The sequence below is a fragment of the Eumetopias jubatus genome, unplaced genomic scaffold (genome assembly GCF_037043125.1).
Source record: "Eumetopias jubatus isolate StellerSeaLion01/CBP00866 unplaced genomic scaffold, mEumJub1_p1.0 scaffold_2, whole genome shotgun sequence".
Lineage (NCBI taxonomy): Eukaryota > Metazoa > Chordata > Mammalia > Carnivora > Otariidae > Eumetopias > Eumetopias jubatus.
Window position 1 is genome coordinate 148041349 of NW_028274808.1, and position 13413 is coordinate 148054761.

A 13413-nucleotide genomic window follows, 5' to 3' on the forward strand; every position below is an offset into this window, starting at 1 on the left:
TGGCAAATAAGCATATATATAGACATCAATATCATTAGCAATTAGATAAATGCAACTTAAAACTACAATGAGATATTGCTACACATTTATGAGAATGGCTAAAAATTTTTTAAATAATGACAAAACCAAATGCTGGCAAAGACATGGAGAAACTGCATCATCCATACTACACTTATGGGAATGTAAAATGGTACATCCATTCTGGAAAACAGCTTGGTGTTTTTTTAATTAAACATGCAACAGCCACACAACCCATTAATTACACTCCTAGGTATTATCCCAGACAAATGATGATTGTGTTCACGCAAAAATTTATACATGATGTTTATAGCAGCTTATTCCTAATAGCCAAAAACTTAAAACAATCCAGATATCCTTCAAGAAGTTAAGGGTTAAACATATTTGGGTACATCATACCATGGAATACTACTCAGTGATAAACAACTTGGATGAATCTCTAGAAAATTACACTGAGTGAAAGAAGCCAATCCAGAAAATTATATATTGTATTATTCTATTTATATGAATATATAACATTCTTGAAATGCCAAAATTATAGAAAGGGAGAACAGATTAGTGGTTACCAGGGATTAAGGACAGAGTAGGATGGAAGTAAGTAGATGTGACTATAAAAGAGCAACACAACAAATTCTTGTGGTGATGGAAATGTTTTGTATTTTGACAGCATCAATGTCAATATCCTAGTTATGATATTGTACTGTAGTTTTGAAGATGTTGTCTTTACAACATCTTTGCAAGATATTATCTTTGGGGGAAATTGCAAAAAGGGTACATAAATGTTATTTATTACAACTGCATCTGAATCTGCTATTATATCATAATAAACCTTTGGATTTCTTTAAATTACATTTAAGAAACATACACATTTCTTGGGATTAGATCTTAGACATCTGATGATTTTGGCTCTTTATCTCTTATGTTCCTAGATCTCTGAGTTACTGTTGTAACAAATATTATTTAAATGAGTCATAGCGTGAGTTTTCTTAAATGTCTTTGAGAAGTTTGGCAATCTTTTTAAGACTTTTTAAGACTGAAAAACTAGCATTATGGAGTTACTCCCACTAAAATATATTAATGATATTTTATCCTCCATTCCAGCAGCCAAAAATCTTTTTTTGTGGAGATATAATCGACATGTAACATTACATTTATTTCAGTTGTACAACATAACAATTCAATATTTGTATGTATTGCCAAATGAACACAATAAGTCTAGTTAACATCTGTTATATTTTTTAACATCTTTTATATTTATAAGAAAAATTTTTCTTGTGTTGAGAACTTTTAAGTTCTCTTCTCTTAGCAAGTTTCCAAAATGCAGTACAGTATTATTAACTATAGTCACCAGGCTGTACATTACATTCCCGTGCCTTATTTATTTTATAAGTGGAAAATAACCCCCTTTTGACTCCCTTCACCCATTTTGCCCACCTCTCCCGACCCCACATTGATTGATTTGCAGATGTTGAACCATCCTTGCATCCCTGGAATAAATTCCACTTGATCATGGTGTATGATTCTTTTAATGTATTGTTGAATTTAGTTTGCTAATACTTTATTAAGGATTTTTGCATCTTGGTTCATCAGGCACATTGACCTATAATTGTTTTTTCTTATGACCTCCTTGTATAGTTTTGGTATCAGGGTAATACTGGCTTCGTGAATTTAGAAGTGTTCCCTCCGCTTCCATTTTTTGGAAAAGTCTGAAAAGAATTGGTGTTAATTCTTCTGTGAATGTTTATAGAATTCACCAGTGAAGCCATCTGGTCCTGGACTTTTGTTTGTTGGGAGCTTTTTGATTACTGATTGAATCTCCTTAGCAGTGATCAGTCTGTTCACATTTTGTATTTCATGATTCAGTCTTGGTAGATTGTATGTTTCTAGAAATTTACTATTTACAATTTTTCTAAGTTGTCAAATTTGTTGGGATTATAGTTGTTCACGGTAGCTTCTTATGATTCTCTGTATTTCTGTGACACAGTTATAACATCTCCTCTTTCAATTCTGATTTTATTTATTTGAATTCTCCCTCTTTTTTTTTCTTGGTGAGTCTAACTAAAGGTTTGTCAATTTTGTTTATCTTTCAAAGAACCAGCTCTTAGTTTCATTGATCTTTTCTATCATTTTAGTCTCTATTTCACTTATATCTTCTCTGATATTTATTTCTTTCCTCGTGGTAAATTTATTCTTCTCCTAGTGCCTTGAGATGCAAAGTTAGGTTATTTGAGATTCTTTCTTGATATTAAAATCTTTTGACATTCATAAACAAGATAAGATTGTAAAGGTACTAAAACCATCAGGCAAAACCACTTTGATTCTTCTTTTACATAACTGATGAATTATGTATGACTCTTGCCTGCTTCTCTTAATGCAGTACACATTAAATAGCTAAACGTACCATATACTAGATGCCAGCTTTATTTATTTATTTATTTTATTATTAACATATAATATATTATTTGTTTCAGGAGTACAGGTCTATGATTCATCAGTCTTACATATTTCATAGCACATACCCTCCCCAGTGTCCATCACCCGGCCACCCTAGCCCTCCCACCCCCCTCCACTCCAGCAACCCTCAGTTTGTTTCCTGAGATTAAGAGTCTCTTATGGTTTGTCTCCCTCTCTGGTTTTGTCTTGTTTCATTTTTTCCCTCCCTTCCCCTATGATCCTCTGTCTTATTTCTCAAATTCCTCGTATCAGTGAAATCATAGGATACTTGTCTTTCTCTGATTGACTTATTTCGCTTAGCATAATACCCTCTAGTTCCATCCATGTTATTGCAAATGACAAGATATCATTTTTTGAAGGCTGCCTAATATTCCATTGTATATATATGCCATGTCTTCTTTATCCATCCGTTGATGGATATCTTCGCTCTTTCCATAGTTTGGTAATTGTGGACATTGCTGCTATAAACATTGGGGTGCACGTACCCCTTCGGATCACTACATTTGTATCTTTGGGGTAAATACCCAGTAGTGCAATTGCTGGGTCATATGGTAGCTCTATTTTCAACTTTTTGAGGAACCTCCATACTGTTTTCCAGAGTGGCTGCACCAGCTTGCATTCCCCCCAACAGTGTAGGAGGGTTCCCCTTTCTCCGCATCCTCTCCAACACCTGTCGTTTCCTGACTTGTTAATTTTAGCCATTCTGACTGGTGTGAGGTGGTATCTCATTGAGGTTTTGATTTGGATTTCCCTGATGCCGAACGATGTTGAACACTTTTTCATGTGTCTGTTGGCCACTTGGATGTCTCCTTTGGAAAAATGTCTGTTCATATCTTCTGCCCATTTCTTGACTGGATTATTTGTTCTCTGGGTCGAGTTTAATAAGTTGTTTATAGATTTTGGATACTAGCCCTTTCTCTGATATGTCATTTGCAAACATCTCCCATTCTGTCGGTTGTCTTTTGGTTTTCTTGACTGCTTCCTTTGCTGTGCAAAAGCTTTTTATCTTGAAGTTCCAATAGTTCATTTTTGCCATTGCTTCCCTTGCCTTTGGTGATGTTTCTAGGAAGAAGTTGCCACGGCTGAGGTCGAAGAAGTTGCTGCCTGTGTTCTCCTCAAGGATTTTGATGGACTCCTGTCTCACATTTAGGTCTTTCATCCATTTTGAGTCTATTTTTGTGTGTGGTGTCAGGGAATGGTCCAGTTTGATTCGTCTGCATGTGGCTGTCCAATTTTCCCAACACCATTTGTTGAAGAGACTGTCTTTTTTCCATCAGACATTCTTTCCTGCTTGGTTGAAGATTAGTTGACCATAGAGTTGAGGGTCCATTTCTGGGCTCTCTATTCTGTTCCATTGATCTATATGTCTGTTTTTGTACCAGTACCATAATGTCTTGGTGATGACAGCTTTGTAATAGAGCTTGAAGTCCAGAATTGTGATGCCACAAGCTTTGCTTTGCTTGTTCAACATTTCTCTGGCTATTCAAGGTCTTTTCTGATTCCATACAAATTTTAGGATTATTTGTTCCATTTCTTTAAAAAAAAGTGGATGGTATTTTGATAGGGATTGCTTTAAATGTGTAGATTGCTCTAGGTAGCATAGACATTTTCACAATATTTGTTCTTCTAATCCATGAGCATGCAACATTTTTCCATTTCTTTGTGTCTTCCTCAATTTCCTTCATGAGTATTTTATAGTTTTCTGAGTACAGATTCTTTGCCTCTTTGGTTAGGTTTATTCCTAGGTATCTTGTGGTTTTGGGTGCAACTGTAAATGGGATCGACTCCTTAATTTCTCTTTCTTCTGTCTTCTTGTTGGTGTATAGAAATTGGATCCTTATACTCATATTCCATCCCTTCATTGTATTTACCCTTGTGTGTGTGTGTGTGTGTGTGTGTGTGTGTGTGTTTCTTTCTTTAAAGATTTGAGAGGCAGTTTCTTCTAACAGACCAAAATACACCCAAAATCTAGTGTGTGGCTCTATTCACCACCCTGATCATATTCTTTTTTTTTTTTTTCTTTTTCTTTCCTCCCCCTCCCAGTTTTGGGTCTTTTCTGATTTCTTTAGTGTATGTTTTTCTGGGGTCACGTTTCTCTTTTAGAATTTTGTTCTCTCATTCATCTATTCTCCTCTGGACAAAATGACAAGATGGAAAACTCACTTCAAAAAAAAGAACAAGAGGCAGTACCGACTGCCAGGGATCTAATCAGTACTGACATTAGTAAGATGTCAGAACTAGAGTTGAGAATGACAATTATAAAGATATTAGCTGGGCTTGAAAAAAACATAGAAGATACTAGAGAATCCCTTTCTGGGAAATTAAGGAACTAAAATCTAACCAAGTAGAAATCAAAAAGGCTATTAATGAGGTGCAATAAAAAATGGAGGCTCTAACTGCAAGGATAAATGAGGCAGAAGAGAGAATTAGTGATATAGAAGACCAAATGATAGGGAATAAAGAAGGTGAAAAAAAGAGAGATAAAAATTACTGGATCACGAGGGCAGAATTCGAGAGATAAGTGATACCATAAGATGAAACAATATTAGAATAATTGGGATCCCAGAAGAAGAAGAAAGAGAGAGAGGGGAAGAAGGTATATTGGAGCAAATTATAGCAGAGAACTTCCCTAATTTGGGGAAGGAAACAGGCATCAAAATCCAGGAGGCACAGAGCACACCCTCAAAATCAATAAAAATAGGTCAACATCCCAACATCTAATAGTAAAACTTACGAGTCTCAGAGACAAAGAGAAATCCTGAAAGCAGCTCAGGACAAGAGGTCTGTAACCTACAATGGTAAAAATGTTAGATTGGCAGCAGACGTATCCACAGAGACCTGGCAGGCCAGAAAGGACTGGCATGATATAGTCAGAGCACTAAATGAGAAAAATATGCAGCCAAGAATACTATATCCAGCTAGGCTGTCACTGAAAATAGAAGGACAGGTAAAAAACCATATGATCCTCTCAATAGATGCAGAAAAAGCATTTGACAAAATACAGCATCCTTTCTTGATTAAAACTCTTCAGAGTATAGGGATAGAGGGTACATACCTCAATATCATAAAAGCCATCTATGAAAAACCCACAGCAAATATCATTCTCAATGGGGAAAAACTGAGAGCTTTCCTCCTAAGGTCAAGAAAATGGCAGGGATGTCCACTCTCACCACTGCTATTCAACATAGTATTAGAAGTCCTAGCCACAGCAATCAGACAACAAAAAGAAATAAAAGGCATCCAAATCAGCAAAGAAGAAGTCAAACTCTCACTCTTTGCAGAGGATATGATACTTTATGTGGAAAACCCAAAAGACTCCACCCCAAAACTGCTAGAACTCATATGGGAATTCAGTAAAGTGGCAGGATATAAAAATCAATGCACAGAAATCAATGGCATTCCTATACATCAACAACAAGACAGAAAAAAGATAAATTAAGGAGCTGATCCCATTTACAATTACACCCAAAACCATAAGATACCTAGGAATAAAACTAACTAAAGAGGCGAATAATCTGCACTCAGAAAACTATAAAATACTCATGAAAGAAATTGAGGAAGACACAAAGAAATGGAAAAACGTTCCATGCTCATGGATTGGAAGAACAAATATTGTGAAGATATCAATGCTACCTAGAGCAATCTACACATTCAATGCAATCCCTATCAAAATACCATCCACTTTTTTCAAAGAAATGGAACAAATAATCCTAAATTTGTATGGAACCAGAAAAGACACCAAATAGCCAGAGGAATATTGAAAAAGAAAAGCCAAGCTGGTGCCATTACAATTCCGGACTTCAAGCTCTATTACAAAGCTGTCATCACCAAGACAGTATGGTACTGGCACAAAAACAGACACATAGATCAATGGAACAGAGTAGAGACTCCATCAATGGACCCTCAACTCTATGGTCAACTAATCTTCAACAAACCAGGAAAGAATATCCAGTGGAAAAAAGAGAGTCTCTTCAACAAACGGTGCTGGGACAATTGGACAGCCACATGCAGAAGAATGAAACTGGACCATTTCCTTACACCACACACAAAAATAGACTCCAAATGGTTGAAAGACCTAAATGTAAGACAGGAGTCCATCAAAATCCTAAAGGAGAACACAGGCAGCAACCTCTTCAACCTCAGCCGCAGCAACTTCTTCCTAGAAACATCACCAAAGGCAAGGGAAGCAAGGGCAAAAATGAACTATTGGGACTTCATCAAGATAAAAAGCTTTTGCACAGGGGCGCCTGGGTGGCTCAGTCATTAAGCATCTGCCTTCGGCTCAGGTCATGATCCCAGGGTCCTGGGATCGAGCCCCGCATGGGGCTCTCTGCTCCGCTGGAAGCCTGCTTCTCCCTCGCCCACTCTCCCTGCTTGTGTTCCCTCTCTCGCTGTGTCTCTCTCTGTCAAATAAATAAATAAAACTCCTTTAAAAAAAAAAAAAAGGTTTTGCACAGCAAAGGAAGCAGTCAACAAAACCAAAAGACAACCGACAGAATGGGAGAAGATGTTTGCAAATGACATATCAGATAAAGGGCTAGTATCCAAAATCTATAAAGAACTTATTAAACTCGATACCCAGAGAACAAATAATCCAGTCAAGAAATGGGCAGAAGACATGAACAGACATTTTTCCAAAGGAGACAACCAAATGGCCAACAGACACATGAAAAAGTGTTCAACATCGTTCGGCATCAGGGAAATCCAAATCAAAACCTCAATGAGATACCACCTCACACCAGTCAGAATGGCTAAAATTAACAAGTCAGGAAACGACAGGTGTTGGAAAGGATGCGGAGAAAGGGGAACCCTCCTACACTGTTGAAGGGAATGCAAGCTGGTGCAGCCACTCTGGAAAACAGTATGGAGGTTCCTCAAAAAGTTGAAAATAGAGCTACTATACGACCCAGCAATTGCACTACTGGGTATTTACCCCAAAGATACAAATGTAGTGATCCGAAGGGGTACGTGCCCCCAATGTTTATAGCAGCAATGTCCACAATAGCCAAACTATGGAAAGAGCCAAGATGTCCCTCAACAGATGAATGGATAAAGAAGATGTGGTATATATATATATATGTACACACACACACACACACACACACACACACACACACACACACACACAATGGAATATTATGCAGCCATCAAAAGGAATGAAATCTTGCCATTTGCAATGACGTGGATGGAACTGGAGGGTATTATGCTGAGCGTAATAAGTCAATCAGAGAAAGACATGTATCATATGATCTCACTGATATGAGGAATTCTTAATCTCAGGAAACAAACTGAGGGTTGCTGGAGTGGTGGGGGGTGGGAGAGATACGGTGGCTGGGTGATAGACATTGGGGAGGGTATGGGCTATGGTGAGTGCTGTGAATTGTGTAAGACTGTTGAATCATAGACCTGTACCTCTGAAACAAATAATACATTATATGTTTAAGAAAAAAAAAAAGAAGAAGAAGATAGCAGGAAGGGAGAAATGAAGGGGGCGGAATCAGAGGGGGAGACGAACCATGAGAGACTATGGACTCTGAGAAACAAACTGAGGGTTCTAGAGGGGAGGGGGGGTGGGGGGATGGGTAAGCCTGGTGATGGGTATTAAAGAGGGCACGTTCTGCATGGAGCACTGGGTGTTATATGCAAACAATGAATCATGGAACACTACATCAAAAACTAATGGTGTAATGTATGGTGATTAACATAACATAAAAAAAAAAAAGCTTCCAGGACAAACAAAAACTACAAGAATTTGTGAACACCAAACCAGCCCTACAAGAAATATTGAAAGGGGTCCTCTAAGCAAAGAGACAGCCTAAAAGTAACATAGACCAGAAAGGAACACAGACAATATACAGTAACAGTCACCTTATAGGCAATACAATGGCACTAAATTCATATCTTTCCATAGCTACCCTGAATGTAAATGTGCTAAATGCCCCAATCAAAAGACACAGGCTATCAGATTGGATAAAAAAACAAGACCCATCCATATGCTGCCTGCAAGAGACTCATTTTAGACCCAAAGACACCTCCAGATTTAAAATGAGGGGATGGGAAACAATTTACCATGCTAATGGACATCAAAAGAAAGCTGGGGTGGCAATCCTTCTATCAGACAAATTAGATTTTAAACCAAAGACAATAATAAGAGATGAGGAAGGACAATATAACATACTTAAAGGGTTTATCTAACAAGATTTAACAATTGTAAATATCTATGCCCCTAACATGGGAGCAGCCAATTATATAAGCCAATTAATAACAAAATAAAAGAAACACATCAACAATAATACAATAATAGTAGGGGACTTTAACACCCCCCTCACTGAAAGGGACAGATCATCTAAGCAAGAGATCAACTAGATGCCAGTTTTAATGTTTTTTCCCTTAAAGTGATTTCTGTTACTGATAAGTTGTGTGCCTAAGAGCTTTTATTAAAGCTCATAATGTGGAAAAAATCAATAAGGGACAAGAAAAGGCATTCAAAATATGAATAGATCTTTTAAAAAAACAAAGAAATGTCTTTACTCTGTCAGGAAGAAATTTATAGATTTCAGAAATTTTTTCCTAACCAGCTTTTCCATTCTTTGTATCTTCTACATTCTTTGTCTCTTGTGTAGAAGGTCTGAAGAAACACATAAGAGTCCTAGATGTTCAGAGTAAGAATAGTTGTGGTTTGTGTTCAATGACAGGTTACTTGTGCAACTTCAAAAATCATGCAATTTTCATGGATTTACTCATAAGTATTGCATAAAATAAGTCTATAAATTATCTTATGGTTGTCATTGGGTCTATTAGCTAATGCCTGAATATATTTATTTTTGTTTTTTTTTCAAATATGTATAGTTTCCAGAAGAATTTTTTTAGTGTAGAAAAATACATTTAAAACAAACAACTTAAATAAATTCCAGAGAAAAAAATTTAATTCATTCAAAATGAACAAAATATTACAATATGATGGTTATTTTGCATCAAAAACTACTATGTGCAAACCAGCAAGAGAACATGAAGCTAAGAAATTATCTGAGAAGACAGAGTTAAGAAGGAAAGCTTCTTGGAGAAGCTACCTCTTAAGATAGTTCTTAAAGAAAGCAATGGACATGAACTGAAAGAAATTCATCCATAAAGTATTCTCAGCTGGGTGTTATAACAGAGCTATGCCATCAAAATGCAGACCTTCACAAGATGTCTAGGTACCAGGGAGAACCAAGCTAGAAACTTTTCAGATGAAAGTGCTAATCCTAAATATTAACTTTCTGTCCAATATGTGTCCTCAAATGGGCCTCTTAGAAACACAAGTATGTCATTTCAAAAGTTTAAGACAGATGTTATCACTTACATTGCCCACCACTTACTGTTTTAACATAACTGTCTAAATATACCCCTCATGGGGCACCTGCGTGACTCAATCGGTTAAGTGTCTGCCTTCAGCTGAGGTCATGATCCCAGGGTCCTGGGATCGTATCGGGTTAGGGAGCCTACTTTTCCCTCTCCCTCTGCCTGCCGCTCCCCCTGCTTCTGCTCTCTCTGTCAAATAAAGATAAAATAAAATAAATAAATAAAATAATAAAAAATAAACAAATAAAAATCTTAAAAATAAATAAATAAACTAACTTCTCAGGACATATTTTGTCCTCTCTTCATTATAATAGTCTTCTGTACAGCTTCTAAGACTTAAAATCAATGATGGCTAAGTATAGAATAACATCCAAATAAATTTGGATTTTTCATATTTCTTGAAATCTGCATAAAGATAAAAAAATTGGAGCACAGTTCTACCTTAAAAACTACTACCTGTATACACAATCGGTTATTAGGTTTAATTAATTTTAAAAATTTAATTAATTTTAAAATTTATTAATTTTGTTAAAATATTTCATTAAAAGATGTATTAATTATAATTAATTAACTTCTAATAAATTTTTTAAATTTCATCTTCAGAGTCAAAATAGCAAACATATTGAAGATATGTACTGTAAAGAACTAATCTACATTACTCTGAGGAAGGACAAATATGTAATGTCTAACCACAGAAAAAATTTTGTCTAATGAGAAGCATAAAGAAAAGCATTTACTGAGGCTAAATACGCATCCAGGGTGCCAGGGTGGCTCAGTTGGTTAAGCGACTGCCTTCGGCTCAGATCATAATCCTGGAGTCCCGGGATCGAGTCCCACGTGGGGCTCCCTGCTCGGCAGGGAGTCTGCTTCTCCCTCTGACTCTCCTCCCTCTCATGCTCTCTGTCTCTCATTCTCTCTCTGTCTCAAATAAATAAATAAAATCTTTTAAAAAATTAAAAATAAATAAAAATAAATACACATCCAGGTGATTAATCAAAACTTGCAGTGTGCGAAGAATCAGCTTTTGTTCAACCACAATCCAAGTGCATGCTCCATTCCTTTGCCTTTTAATTCAGACCATTCATATTAACACTTCTTTTGGGGAGGAAGGGGGGCGGTGAAAATATTATGAATGAACTTCCAAGGTGGAAGATGATAATTCCTGTGTTATAAAACAATTTTGTAGTAGTTACCTTACTCAGTAAGTCCATGTACATTTATTTATAGTTTTAAAATTTTCACAAACCTAACATGAAAAATTTTAAACATCACATAAAATACTCCAGAAGAAAATCAGTAATTTCCTCTATCTGTTTAATGCTAGAACACTAGGGAAACTATTTGAAAAGTAGGATTAATCAATTTATTTACCATTTGGACTCATGTAAAGTAATAAATTCACCTAAGTAAAGTTAAAGCCCATGATCTACGTAAAATTTATATTATAAATGTATCTGCTGCTAGTGTAAAAGTCTTCCTTATGTTTCAGGATCCTACAGCTTAGTTTTCATGATTATTATGTTTCAGATATTTTTTCCATTTCTCTCATTTATTTTTTAATTTTAATTGTATATTTTATTTTATTTTTTTATTTAAATTCAATTAGCCAACATATAGTACATCATTAGTTTTTGATATAATATTCAGTGATTCATTAGTTGCGTATAACACCCAATGCTCATCACATCATGGGGAAAGGGAGGGAAAACTGAATGGGAAGAAATCAGAGAGGAAGAAAAACCATGAGAGACTCTTGACTCTGGGAAACAAACTAAGGGTTGGGGAAAGGGAGGTGGGTGGGGGGGATGGGGTAACTAGGTGATGGGCATTAAGGAGGGCATGTGATATGTTTCAGATATTTTTTAAGGAAGAAAATAGTCCCTGGATATCAAACTTTTACCAGTACATCCAAATTTCCATTTCTTACTTTCTAACCCCAGAAAGACACCAAATATTAAATAATTACAGATCCAAAAGCCCATTTAGAAAGCATCTAAGCATCTTTTCTAATCTAATGTTCAGCAATGAGTGAATCATGCCTATTTTGCCCCAAGTAAATTTTATTGGCTTCTTTCCAAAAGAATGTTTGTCATCAGCTATTCCTATTTCCCCTGCTGCCCCTCTATGCTCAGTGACTTTTCTTGGTGCATCCAATTTTCTACGCACAAATCTACCATACCACTAATCATATAAGATTACATTATCTACTAAGTTGTACACCTCTTCCACTACACTACAAGTTCACTGAGGACAGGGTCTATGTCAATTGTCTTTGAGTCCTAGCCCATAGGAGATCAATGCACAGTTCCTGAGCTGTTTTTAAAACTGCTTTGTCTTATCATCCTTTGATGGAATCTCATTCTTGGCATGGACAGTGCCATTGCTACATTGTAGACAGAGTACCTTAGGTTACAGAGTTGACTCCTGACTCAAACATAAATTCACAGGAGTTCTAGCCTTTGAGTGTGAGCCAAGGAACTTAAAAGGAAGGAAACACAAATAGCCACACAGCAGTGACTCAATCCAAAGGAGTGACAGCTTAAATCACTTCCCCATGTATTGTACCTGTCCTTCCTCCTACCCAAGCGATAGTTACTCTATTAAGCTCTGGGATAATACAACTCTTAAAAGCAAATTATAAGTCAAAAGCCTTTCTTCCCTTTAGCAAGTCATACATCAATAAAGAAACCTCAAAGAAAGAAAAAAGTTCTGTGAACATAGTCGGGTTTTCTAAATAATTAGTTCTTGTAAGGTGTAGGATTTGACATTTTTTCAGTTGATTTACAGGAGTTAAATTATATCCCAAACTCTTAATATAGTTTGATACATTTTACTAACCACACAAAGCTCAAAATCAAACTCTAAACGTATCCTGTCCAATAAAAATTAGCTTCTGGAAGGCAGCTATAAAGGATTAGGTGGAAATGGGCCACCTTTCTGTTAAAGTGGGTGTGGCTCATATCTACTCAGACTCTCTGATGGTTAAATTGCTCCTACCTTTTTGTTCAAACAAGCTGACTTTCTGGTAAAGGGTTCTTTTGTCTTCCTGATTTGTTGTGCAACCTAATGTAAGAGTGTGAACTATAATTGTCATATATAAATGGATACTCCCTCCTGGATTTATAGAAATGCAAGAGCATAATAAAAATGAACTTACGTTGGCATTTATAGTATTTAACCTATCAAGCAAATGGTGACTCATTTTTGAAGAGAAACTCTTAAGTAGAAATGGTTAGTATATTTACATTTCTCTACATCTGAAATTTGGGACATAATTGTGATTCACTTGTTCACCCTCTCCTCATACACTTTCATCACGGTTTGCAGGTTCTGCAGGGATTTGGGGCCGACAGCAAAATTGTCTATTGTAAATCTCATCCTAAGATACTCCCTAGATGTCTAGGAATGAGCAGACAATATTAAAGTCTGCCTTATTACTAAAGTAAATTTTTTTTTATCCAAAGCAAATGGGAAATGAAATGGCATGCTTAATTGAGTATTCTAAATAACTGAAACCACACAAAGGATATTAATTTTAAAAGGATCAAAATATAGCAAAATGCACTCAACACCAAAAAATGGACTAAATATAATAATTTG

The 13413-nt window shown here is 36.1% G+C and overlaps 1 protein-coding gene across 1 annotated transcript in view; it reads left to right on the forward strand.

The window, feature by feature from the left end:
* LOC114206690 (transmembrane protease serine 11C-like) overlaps positions 1-13413 on the forward strand; it is a 51456-nt gene that overhangs the window by 27185 nt on the left and 10858 nt on the right. The window lies entirely within an intron of this gene.